The 12,583-nt window shown below is 38.4% G+C and overlaps 1 pseudogene; it reads right to left on the reverse strand.

Annotated features, from left to right (window-relative positions):
* Positions 1 to 790: 790 nt before the first annotated feature.
* Positions 791 to 2,291, reverse strand: LOC107546735 (elongation factor 1-alpha 1 pseudogene; annotated as a pseudogene).
* Between the last annotated feature and the right edge of the window lie 10,292 nt (positions 2,292 to 12,583).

Consider the following 12,583-nt stretch of genomic DNA (forward strand, 5'->3'; position numbering starts at 1 on the left):
AAACATAAAATGAGCAATGGTGGTAGCAGGCCACAGGTAGAGGAAATTAAAGAAAATTGCACATTTCTCCCTCTTCTGCCCTTGTGCCCACTTCCATTCCCCTTCTCCTGTAGGCACTCATTTTAGTATATTAAATGCATGTTTTTTCAATTCACCTTCCATATGTTCATTTTTACAAGTACTTATATATTCTTGAAAAATATAGCACTGTTTTTGCTTTTTAAAAAATTTATTGAGCCCCAGCCTGTTTCGCTCAGTGGTTAGGGCATCGGCTCGTGGACTGAAGGGTCGCGGGTTCGATTCCAGTCAACGGCACAGACCTCAGTTGCAGGCTCAGGTCCCAGCCTTGTTTGGGGTGCGTTTGGGAGGCAACAAATCGATGTGTCTCTCTCACATCCATGTTTCGCTCTCTCTCTCCCTTCCACTCTCTAGGAAAAGCAATGGAAAGAATATCCTCAGGTGAGGATTTTAAAAAAATGTATTGAGGTATAACATATGTACAGATATGTGCACAAACTGCAAGTGTAAAGATCAATAAATTAACACAAGTCAACATGCTCTGGTAATTACACCCAAGTCAAGAACTAGAGTAGTTCTAGAATCCCAGAAATCTCTTTTTTTTCTTCTCATTAAACTTTGTTTTAATGGGCCTCAAAATTCTGTGACAGATTTTTGGTCAATTGTTTCCATTAAAAAGTACTGATTTTAAAAACTAATAACTTAAAAACTACCACACACATAAAAAAACCCAAATGGTCCACAAAAACATTCTCCTTTCCTTCTGAGGGTTTTACGATGCGTTGTAATCATTAACCAGCCTTTTACTCCTAAACTTCAAGGGCCAATTGAGACAAACAGCTCTGAGACGTTCTTCCCACTGATTGAGGCTGGGGGGCAGGTACTGGGGATAATATTCATTCCGCCTCTGAGCTTCCTGGGCTGACGTGGCGACTTCGCCAGCTCCAGCTGCCTTCTTGTGCGCTGCTTTGATGACACCAACAGCAACTGTCTGTCTCACGTCACGAACAGCAGAATGGCCCGGAGGAGGGTCGTCAGAGAAGCTCTCGACGCGCATGGCCTTGCCAGGCGCCATCCTGACAGTGGCAGCGTCACCAGGTTTCAGACGCTTAGGTCCAGCAGCTTTTCCCCAGAACGACAATCAGTCTTCCCCTTCAGCTCAGCACGTCTGCAGACAAGATGAGCTGTGTGACAGTCCAGCTCAGGTGCATGTCCAGCACTGACCTGGCCTGGATGGTTCAGGACACTCGCCCGGGCTGTGAAGCCAGCTGCTTTCACTGGGGGGTCATGTTTGCTGTCACCAGCCTCACTGCCACACAAACATCTTTGACAGACACGCTCTTGACACTGAAGCCCACATTGTCCCCAGGACGAGCTTCACTCAGAGCTTCATGGTGCATTTCAACAGACTTTGCTTCAGTTGTGACATTGACTGGAGCAAAGGCGACCACCATGCCGGGCTTGAGAACACCAGTCTCCACTCGGCCCACAGGGACAGCACCAATACCGCCAATTTTGTAGACACCCTGGAGGGGCAGGCGCAGGGCTCGTCAGTTGGACAAGCTGGCGGTAGGATGCAATCCGGAGCTTCAAGCAGTGTGGTTCCACTGGCATTGCCATCTTTATGGGTGACTTTCCATCCCTTGAACCAAGGCATATTAGCACTTGGCTCCACGATGTTGTCACCATTCCAGTCAAGAATTGGCACAAATGCTACTGTGTCAGGGTTGTAGCCAATTTTCTTAATGTAGGTGCTGACTTCTTTAGCAGTGTCCTTGTAGCACTTCTGGCTGTAGGGTGGCTCAGTGGAATCCATTTTGTTAACACCAACAATGTTGTTTCACACGCAGTGTGTAAGCCAGAAGGGCATGTTCATGGGTCTGCCCATTATTGCAGATACCTCCTTCAAACTCACCACCAGCAGCAACAATCAGGACAGCGCAGTCAGCCTGACATGTTCCTGTGATCATGTTTTTGATAAAGTCTCTGTGTCCTGGGGCATCAGTGATGGTCACAAAATACTTTCTGGTCTTGAATTTCCGCAGGGAGATATCAATGGTGATAGCACACTCATGTTCAGCTTTCAGTTTATCCAAGACCTAGGCATACTTGAAGGAGCCCTTCCCCATCTCAGCAGCCTCCTTCTCAGATTTTTTGATGGTTCCTTTGTTGATCCCACCACATTTGTAGATCAGATGGCGAGTAGTGGTAGACTTGCCAAAATCTACACGTCCAATGATGACAATGTTTATATGAGCCTTTTCCTTTCCCATTTTGGGTTTGATTTAGTGATGGTTTCACACCTGTGTTCTGGCGGCAAACCTGTTGCAAAAAAGCCCAGAAACCTCTATTTTAATTCCTTCATGCCACTACCTCCTCCCCACAGAATGACTTCTAGCATGATAGATTAGTTTTTGTCTGTTTTGAGCTTCAGATAAATCCAAAAATATGATATCTATTCTTTTGTGTCTGTGCCTTTTATTTAACATTATATTAATGAGATTTATCCACATTGTGTGTAGCTGTAGTTCTTTTTTATTGCTGTATAATATTCCATTGCTTAGCTATACCACAATTTATTTACCCATTCTACTATTGATAGACTTTTGGGTAATAGCCAATTGGCTAGGATGAATTGTGCTTCTTTGAAAAGTGTTACATGTCTTTTAATATGCATGTGATTTTATTTCCTATATCAAGGATTAAAATTGGTTGCACCAATATACATTTCCATTATCAGTGTTCTGAGAGGTCCAGTAGCTCTAAAATTCCCTAGACATGCCATTGTCACTATTTTTTATTTTTAGACATTCCGGTTGATGTATAGTAGTTAATTTTAATTTGCATTTTTTGATGATTGTTGAGGTTTAGCACTTTTTCAAATGTTTATTAGCGATCCTCTTTTGCAAAGTGCCTCATCAAGTCTCTTGCCTTGTTTTATTTTTTATTGGTTGCTTATTTTTTCCTTATTGATTTATAGGCATCTTTATATATTCTGGGTATAAGGCTTTTATTATATATCTATTTACTAAATATTTACTCTATGTATAATAAAGATATACATATATATATATCTAGTAAATATCTTCTCAAAGCCTTTTCTCTTAATGGTATCTTTTGACATTTCTTAATTTTAATCTAACCCAATTTGTCAAATATTTTTGCATACTTGAAAAATCAAGAAAATATTCCCCTCTGTAATGAACTAGAACTTTGTGTTTTTTATGAGTATGATGCTATTCCTGGCTCTTTGCTTTTCCATATAAATTTAATAATCAGCCTGTTAGTTTTCATACACACAAAAATACTTGCTGTTATATGGATTAGAATTACATTGAATCTAGAGATCTTAGGGAGAGAATTGAAATTTTTATAATAATTGGTTTTATAATCCATATATACTTAGATCCTTTTGATTTCTCTCAGTAATGTTTTGTGGTTTTCTATATGAAGGTTTCTTACTGCTTTCATATATAAATATTGCCAAATTTAGTTTGCTATTATTTTAAGAGTTTTGCATCTATGTTCATGAGTGAGAATTACCTACAATTTCTTCCTTGTTTTCACAGGATTTTGTATGAAAGCAATACTCGATTTTTATAATAAATTGATATATTCTCCCTCCTTTTGTATTCTCTGCAAATATTTGTGTAGAATTGATATCTTTTCTTCCTTAAATATTTGAAAAAATACCCAAGCTTCCCCCTCTCATCTTCCAAATTCCAATTTTCTCCTGATTCCTCCTCCCATTGATTGAAACTACCTAAAAGCCACTTGAGAAGGGAATCTCCACTCCCTATAATACAAAGCAGAGCAAAGAATGGGTCTCAGAGCAAACAGTAAAAGATCTGCACACCTTCCATTGCTTGGAGGAAATTGATATACAACCTGTTTCTTAGCCCAAAAGACTGTGATGTACAAATTTTGATTATCCTGATGTTCTCCCTTCATAGATGACAAATATCTTGTTGGCTATTGCATGCATGATCTGGATGCTCCAGGTCTGACCCACACTGGAAACATAAGTCATCCTGGGGAGAATCTGCAGTAAACAGCCCAGGAACACAAGTGTCAGTGTCTCCTTTCAGGCTAGGTCCAGTGAGGAACTCAGGATGCAATTTAGTGATTCGATTGTTAGCTTCTGTGAAAATTAATAAAGGGAAACCTCATTTAAAATAAATTCTGGAAGGAAAGAGTGATGCTGACATGGTAGCCACCGTGGGGTCATTAGCTGACATCTACCATAACTATTGATTGACTATGGAAGACTATAAGAAAATAGAGAAAATTGGAGAAGGTACCGATGGAGTTGTATATAAGGGTAGAAACAAACTGCAGGTCAAGTGGTAGCCATGAAGAAAATCAGACTAGAAAGTGAAGAGGAAAGGGTTCCTCATACTGCAATTCAGGAAATTTCTCTATTAATCAAAATTTGTCATCCAAACAGAGGAAATCTTCATGATGTGCTCATGCAGGATTCCGGGTTATATCTCATCTTTGAATACCTTTCCATGGAGCTAAAGAAATATTTGGACTCTATACCTCCTCGTAAATTCATGGATTCTTCACTTAAGAGCTATTTGTACCAATCCTACAAGGGATTGTGTTTTGTCACTCTAGAAGTTTCTATACAGAGACTTAAAAAGTTCAAAATCTATTGATTGGATGACAAAGGAAAAATTAAACTGTCTGGTTTGGGCTTGCCAGAGCTTTTGGAGTACCTATTAGAGTACATACACATGAGGTAGTAACACTTTGGTATAGATCTCCAGAAGTATTGCTGGGGTCAGCTCACTATTCTACTCCAGTTGACATTTGGAGTATAGGAACCATATTTGTGGAATTAGCAACTAAGAAACCACTTTTCCATGTGGATTCATAAACTGATCAACTCTTAGAATTTTCAGAGCTTTGGGCACCCCCCAACAATGAAGTGTGGCCGGAAATGGAATCTTTACAAGACTACAAGAATACATTTCCCAAATGAAAACCAGGAAGCCTAGCACCCTATGTCAAAAGGTTGGATGAAAATGGCTTGGATCTAGTCTAGAAAATGTTAGTCTACCATCCTGCATTGAGAACAGAGAGTTATTTTACTGTCAACTCTATTTTTGTCTTATGTATTTTTGTTTTCTTTGTTGTAAAACTTAAGCTGTATTTCATCTTCTATCTTCAAAACTTGTAACTTAAAAATGTAAATATTGTTCTATATGAATTTAAATATAATAATTCTGTTTATGTGTGTAGATCTCACTATAACAACTATTTGTTACTGTAATAAAACTATAAATCTAAAAAAATAAAAAATGAAGTTGGAAGACCAGAAGGGGGAGCCCTCACACCTACCACTCTAGTCAATTACAGACCCCCAACAAGGAAAGTGTCAATTACAGATCCCAACAGGCAGAATCCTCAGTTATGAACCTTTCCCCATTTTACTGAGGCACAGAGAAGTTAAGTAAGTTTTCTACTCCTACGTATTTGTTAATATGTGGATTTTGGCATTAAGCCAAGGCAATCTGACCCAAGAGTCTTCATCTTAATTTATCCCTGATACTGTCTCACCTGAATACATAATTCTCAAAAACACATGGGTTGAGTGAGTGGGAGAGATTGATAAATATTTTTGTTACTGTGAAACATAAATGATAAAAATAATTTAGCTGATGATTCAAGAGCAGTTTCCTTGAAATTATGAGGGAGAAACACGGGCATAATCAAAGGCAGGGGTGTATTATTATGCAGAGCATAAAGAATTAAGCTGTACTTGGTCTAAAACAAGTCTCTCTGGACAGTCTGTCCCAAGTCTTTTGACAACTCTTCATTCCCCTGAGAATTTTACATTATTGAGTTGATCTCTTTCACTCTTTTCTAATTCCTTTGATCTCTTTGGCCTTGTCGGTACTTTTCCTTTTACAATGCCTTTCTCAGCAACCCAGTGAGGTAAGCAAGGTAGGTATTGTAATTCTCATTTTACAATCCAGTTAAGTGGTTTGCCCAAGATCACACTAGAAAGTGGCAGAATCAAAATTAGCCAAGATTTATGCTGTTTACATTTCGTCACATTGGCATTCTAAAATACCACCCTCTTCCTTTGTTTTGTGGGTTTTTGTTTTTTTTGGGTGTTTTTGCCATTACTCTTCCTGTTTTTTAACTCTTCCTTTTCTTTTCCCCCATAGTCTATCGTACTGAATAATTAACATGCAGCAACAGCAGACTTTCCTTAGTATCCATGTCTATCTTATCGAGAGATCTTGATAACCCAATTCAAGTGTTTCTTGAAAAATTCTTTGTAGATAGAGTTTCTTACTGATGAATTCTCAGGTTTTAGATATTTCAAAAAGCTTTTATAATGAGTTCTTTGTATGACTAAATAATTGATTCAAGGCATTTTTAAACCATTACCTGAGATTTACCTGGCTTTCATTTTGGCAGACTAAAATCAGACATTACTCTATGTTTTTCTTTCCCCTTCTATTTTTCCTACCCATAGGAATACAAGAATATAAAACTCAAAGCTTTCTTTCAACTAAGTCACTTTGACCAATTCAGAATGTATTTGTTCAGAGTTAAAATATATTCATTACTTAAATATTGGACTTTGAATGATTCTTAATATCATTCTTCATCTAAAAAATTTTTTAATAAGGCTAAAATCACCTGTTATTACCTTCAACAATATGGATCTGTCCCATTCCACCATCGGTAACCACTGATATCAGTTTCATTTTTGACTTTCCAAACTTTTTTCTCTACATTCATATATGTAGGGGAACTCACTTCAGAGATGCAATATGGCTCCAGCTGCAAAGGCATCTGGGGATGTTGAACTCTCTGTGACTGCTAAATTCTCTGTAACCTCATGTGAGGCTGACTACCTGAAACTCTGGAATGCGCCCAAACACAAACGTCATGCCCCCAGGAAGGAGCTTAATGAATGTATAGAGGGTAATAACTGTCTTTCAACTTTTAACTTAGTGATTCATTGTTCTCTCCGGAGGTCTACCTGCGACTCGTTTTGCTATTAACCCTTGCTATTAATCCCCTTTAAAAAGACACTCTGTCCTGGGAGGGGTGTGGATTCTTCCTGGCCCGCCACCACTGGGAGCAGCTTCCTTGCCAGTGCATGAAAGTTTCCTCTATTAAAGTTCTTATGAATTTGAATAGGGCTACGTGTCAGTTCTTCAGAATCAATCCTGAATTTAGACTTTTGGGGCTTTCCCCCAACACATACGTACATACATAATACACATTCCTATAGGAAACAAAGTTATTTGGTAGTTGGGTTTTGTCAGATTTTGTAAATTTTACGCTAATGAAGCATGTTTTGAAACTTGCTTTTCTAATTTAACATTATGTCTTGGGAATCTTTCCATATTAACATTATTTGTTTTAGTGATTATATAGTATTTTGTGGGATGAGTCAACCACAATTTATTCTTCCACACTCATTGGCTTGTTTCTTATTTTTGTGTTTACAAAAATTGCTACAACAAATATCCTTGTACATGCTTTCTTGTGTACCTCTACTGATACTTTTGGGGGGTAAATATGGAGAAGTAAAATTGCTGAGTTGCAGAGTGTGTATGTTTTAAAATTTTAACACTTTATTGCCAAATTGGACTACAAAAATAATTGCAATTTAAACTCTTATTAGCAGTATATGAGATAATCTTTTCCCAACTCTTAGCCACCCTTGATATTCAAATTTTTTCAATCTTGCAAATCTACAAAGAAAATGTTATTTCGTTGTTATAATTTGAATTTTTCTTTTTTCTAGTTAAGTTCAGTGTCTTCTCATATCTTTATGGCCATTTATATTTCTTTTGTGAGTTGTCTGTTAACGCCTTTTACACCTTTTATGTACAGGTGGTCTTTTTCTCACCACTAATGTCTTTGGTGAAAAGAGTTTTACATGTTGATAAAGTCAATTAATGACTTGAGTGTTTGTGTGTTTTTTTTTTAAAATATGTCTTTACTGATTTCAGAGAGAGGAAGGGAGGGGGGAGAGAGAGAGAAACATCAACAATGAGAGAGAATCATGAATTGGCCACCTCCTGCATGCCCCCTTAGATCAAGCTGAGGACATTTCTTTCTGTTCCGTTTTGTATAGTATTATTTTTCATGAAAGAATGTTGGAGAAAAAGCAGAGTTCAGGATGATTTTTGTGGCCTGAGCAACTGATAGAATGGAGTCATCATTTATTAAAATAAAATAAACTGTGAGGAACAGATTTGGGGGAAGAAGGACAGTAGTGAATATGTATACTCTCCAAATGGAGTCACTAAGAAGGGGCTGGAAAAGTCATTGACTTGGGACTGGGTTTAGAGATAAAAATTTGGGGAGTTATCAGCACACGGAAGCCATGAGACTGGTTGTGATAATCTGGGAAGGGAAGGTAGATAGAGAAGAGTGTTGGGCATTAAGCCTTGATGGACCCCAATAAATGTTATGGAAAGGGAATCAACAAGGGAACCTCAGAAGGAGTGGTCTATGAGGAAGAAGGAAAATCAAAGGGATATGGTGTTCTGGGAGCCAAGTGAAGAACTATTTCAAGAAAGAGGAAGTGGTCAACTCTGTCAACACTGCTAAGAGCTTAACGGGATGGAACTGAGATATAAACATTGCATTTAGAAACACCAATTTTGATAACTTTGACAAAGTTGTTGGGACAAATCCTGATTGCTGCGGATTTAACAGGGAACAGGGAAGTAGGAAATAAAATAGAGAAAAGTGACAACCCTTTTGAGGAGTCTCATTATAAAGTGGAACTGTGCAATAAAGAAGCATTTGCAAGGGGAAGCAGGGTCAAGAAGCATTTTTTTGAAAGATGGGATATACTAAATTGTATGGCTCTGAGCATCGTCTAGTGATCTGACCCAATATCTTATCCCTAATCCACTCTGCCCTTCAGAAGCCTTGGTCTTAAGCAAAATGCCCTACTCCCTCAACCTGTTCTCTGAACCTTTACCCATTTATGTGGATCAGACTCATGTACACCAAGTTGGGCTGAGAGCAGAGCAGGACAAACCCCAATCACAGATGTTCCCTGCTCCTTCCCCTTAATAGGAATTTATTACTACACATCTGATTTTACTGGGGCCCTTCCCAGGGATTCTCAAATTAGAATCACTTCTGGCCTTCGCTAATGATGCAAATACCTTGCTTCTACTCCAGACCTACAGATCAGAATGTCTTTAAGCGCACAAGTTGGAAAACTATTGCTACTTTCTCCTGTCTCCTTTGCTGGTTCTCCTCACTTCTTTAGCTCTGCACTTAGGCTCTTAATATCTGCCTCTGGCATTCCTGACTATGCAAGACCCACTTTATTCATAATACGCTATCTCAGCCTCAGATATGACTCTATTATATATCATTTGGCCCTAAGATTGTAGACAGCAAGTAAAAGATACTCTGTCTTTAGCCCCACAGGCTCACTGTTCAAGGAATCAGACAGCAGCCCTAAATCTATTTGAGTTACCTTGGAAGGCAGCCAGGTAAAAAGCTTTATGGTTGGACATTCAAACAAAGGCGTGATAATGCTAGAGAAATTATGTTAAATCTGCCACTTAAACTTTAAATATGTAAGAAATATTATAGTGGTATCATCCAAGAAAGTCATTTCTTAAGGAAAGAAAGACACAGATATTTGTAAAATGGCTGAATTACAAAGAACTTCAAGATAGAACTGTAGTTCTTCAAGTATTTAATAAAAGGTTATATGAATGTAAGGTCAAAAAATTGTTTCCATAAACAATATGTAACTGTTACATAGTCATTATTTGAAGTGATGCAAAAGAATCTTATCTTTGCCTCTTAACCTTAGGCAGCTGGTTTACTCAATTCTCAAATTCATCTTTACCTCAGCTGTAGAGATAATGGCACTTTCCACAATGAGTGTTGTGTGGATTGAATCATATAAAGTATTATGTATAGTGCATAGAACACGGTATATATTCAATGAATGGTAGGTTTTCCCCACTCCATGCTCCCATGGGAATCTAAGGCTGAAATATAGGCAACTTGACAAAATTTGACTTGAGCAGAAGTATCAAGCTTACAAACTTCTATACTAAGTAGTGAAGCAATTTGGTGATTTGAAAAGGAGACCTCCAGATTTAGTAAAATAACAGTCTTTGCAAGCCTTGTCTATAGCACTGTAAGGCATATAAGCACCTTCTCCCTGCCCTAGAGGTAAAATTAGAAAATTTCTAAAGGTCTTTTAAACAGTGAGAATTTTTCTCAAAAGCAGAGGTGGAGTGAGATAAGTACTTCAAGAAAGGCACGTCAGACATGTAATAATATAATAAGGTTTAAAAATGAAACAAAATGAACAAAATCTCCACAAAACCAAAAATCTTCCTGAAGATAGAGGTAAAAGGAAAGAAATTGCAAAATCTTTTCTATCCTTTGGCACTTGTCTATTAACTTGTCATCTGTTCTAGCTTAAAAACAAACTGAGTCAAAGTAAACCAAACCAAACTAAATAAAATAAAAGTAAATTAAAATGCAAAATAATGTCCTGCTCAATGTGGTTCTAAGCCAGAGGTGTCCACATAGCAACTTACCTCTCTTTCTTCTTTCTTCTTTACCCACACAAAGGAAATTCAAAGGACAAAATAAAGAGCTACATTTGTAGTGCTAGACAACCAGTCACTTCCCTTTTTAAAAAACCTTTACCCAAGAGAGAAGTGGGGGGGGGGGGGATTGATGTGAGAGAGAAACATTGATCAGTTGCCTTCCATACCCACCCCAACCAGGGATTGAACCCACAACCCATATATCTGTCCTGACTGGGAATCGAATCAGCAACCTTTTGGTACACAGAACAACACTCAACCAACTGAGCCACTCTGGCCCATCACCTCACTCTCACCAAATGACCAGACACCTCTAAAGCCTGCTCACTACTTAGTGAACTCCTTCTTTTACCTACTCTGATCTTTGGACACTTGCTCTTCCTCCAGGACAGCCTGTGACAAAGAGACAGGGCAACTCAGGAACTCCAGTGAATGAGGAACTTGGTTGCCTCTTGCACCATGGTTTGTGAAGGGACAGGATGAGGCCCTATGTCAGCTCTGTCTTGTTCTCTGTCCACTGCACTCCATGCCTTTTTAATTATATTGATATAAACTAAATGTCTATCAACTTGGGAAATTTAGTGAAAATACCCAAATATAGAAGACTTACGTTGAAAAATTGAGAGTCCTATTTAGAAAAGTAAATTGGTATATCTTTCAGCAGAACCAAGTCCCTGAACATGATATTAAAGACATTTCCCCTAATCTGGTATTAGAATAGCTTATGCCTAAAAATTGCTGTTTTAGAGAAATAAATGTGATTTTGTCCAAGTAAGTAAAAATGGAAAATTAGAACCAGAGACAAACCACAGTTATCCAAAACAAATTTGACTGGTTGCAAGCCTATATGTGATATTACTCAAAACTGAATTATTCATATTTTGGAAAATATACTGTTTATTATTTGCAGAAGAACTTTCTGGTGAGAGCCTAAGGTAAGGAAGGACAGCCCCATGGGTGCGGGATGAACAGAATGTGTGCTTCCGCCTTTAATAATCCTGGGAAAAGGTAAATTCTGGAGCATAAAATGAGGACCCTGTGGGAAAGATAAAAGCAACTTCCCCTCCCTGAACCTTGGGAACTTGAGAGATGGACTTAGGGAGGATACATTTGCTGAAGGACCCTTTAGCAAGAATTAGGCTGACCCTCACTTGGGGAGAAAATAAGGCATAGGTTCAGAACACTATGCTAATGCAGTTTTGGCTAGCACTAGGTGAGGCAAGCAAGATATCCAGGGTGCAACATTTCAAGAAATGCTCCCTTTTAGGGTTGTGCAAGGGCCCCATTGGCATCAGAAGTGAGAAAAGCATCTTATGAAATTTTATGCCATAGGCACCTTGCTTGCTTCATCCTAGTCCTGATCCTGACACTGTGTGGCACTAGGCGTTATTGGAGAATGAGCTGTATCAAACAGATTCATACTCACAGGAGTTTAACTGCAGAATTCTGAAAGATTCAGTAAGTTAAAGACAAGAGCAGAGGCTCAGAAGTGTGATCCCAAGGCGATTGGAACATGCCACCCCAAAATATAATGCTTTGGCCTATTTATTTTGAGGTGAGGGCTCTCAAGGAACAGCACATGCAGGAAGGGCTCTCTGACCTCCCTCTTTCTGCCTAAAAGCAGATCATAAAACTTCCCATCTGACCTCCCTCTTTCTGCCTAAAAGCAGATCATAAAATTTCCCATCTGACCTTCCCTTTTCTGCCTAAAAGCAGATCATAAATCTTCCCATGAGAAAACTTGCCCTACCTGCTCCAGAACATTCTTATCAACAGAGGAAGTAAATGCCAAAATAAATCTGTGTGAACAAACCTACAAAAACAACCCTTATTTTCCATTAGTTTCCCCATGTATTTCTTAGTCACTTCCTGACAGTTTACCACTCCTAAAAACTTAAACTCTTTTCCTTTGTCTTGTCACTTCTCTACAAATTTATTTTTCTTTGTGTTAAAAACAGTAAATAAGCTCTCAGTCCTAACTGCAT

This window comes from Miniopterus natalensis, chromosome 11 (genome assembly GCF_054644295.1).
Source record: "Miniopterus natalensis isolate mMinNat1 chromosome 11, mMinNat1.hap1, whole genome shotgun sequence".
Classification (NCBI taxonomy): domain Eukaryota; kingdom Metazoa; phylum Chordata; class Mammalia; order Chiroptera; family Miniopteridae; genus Miniopterus; species Miniopterus natalensis.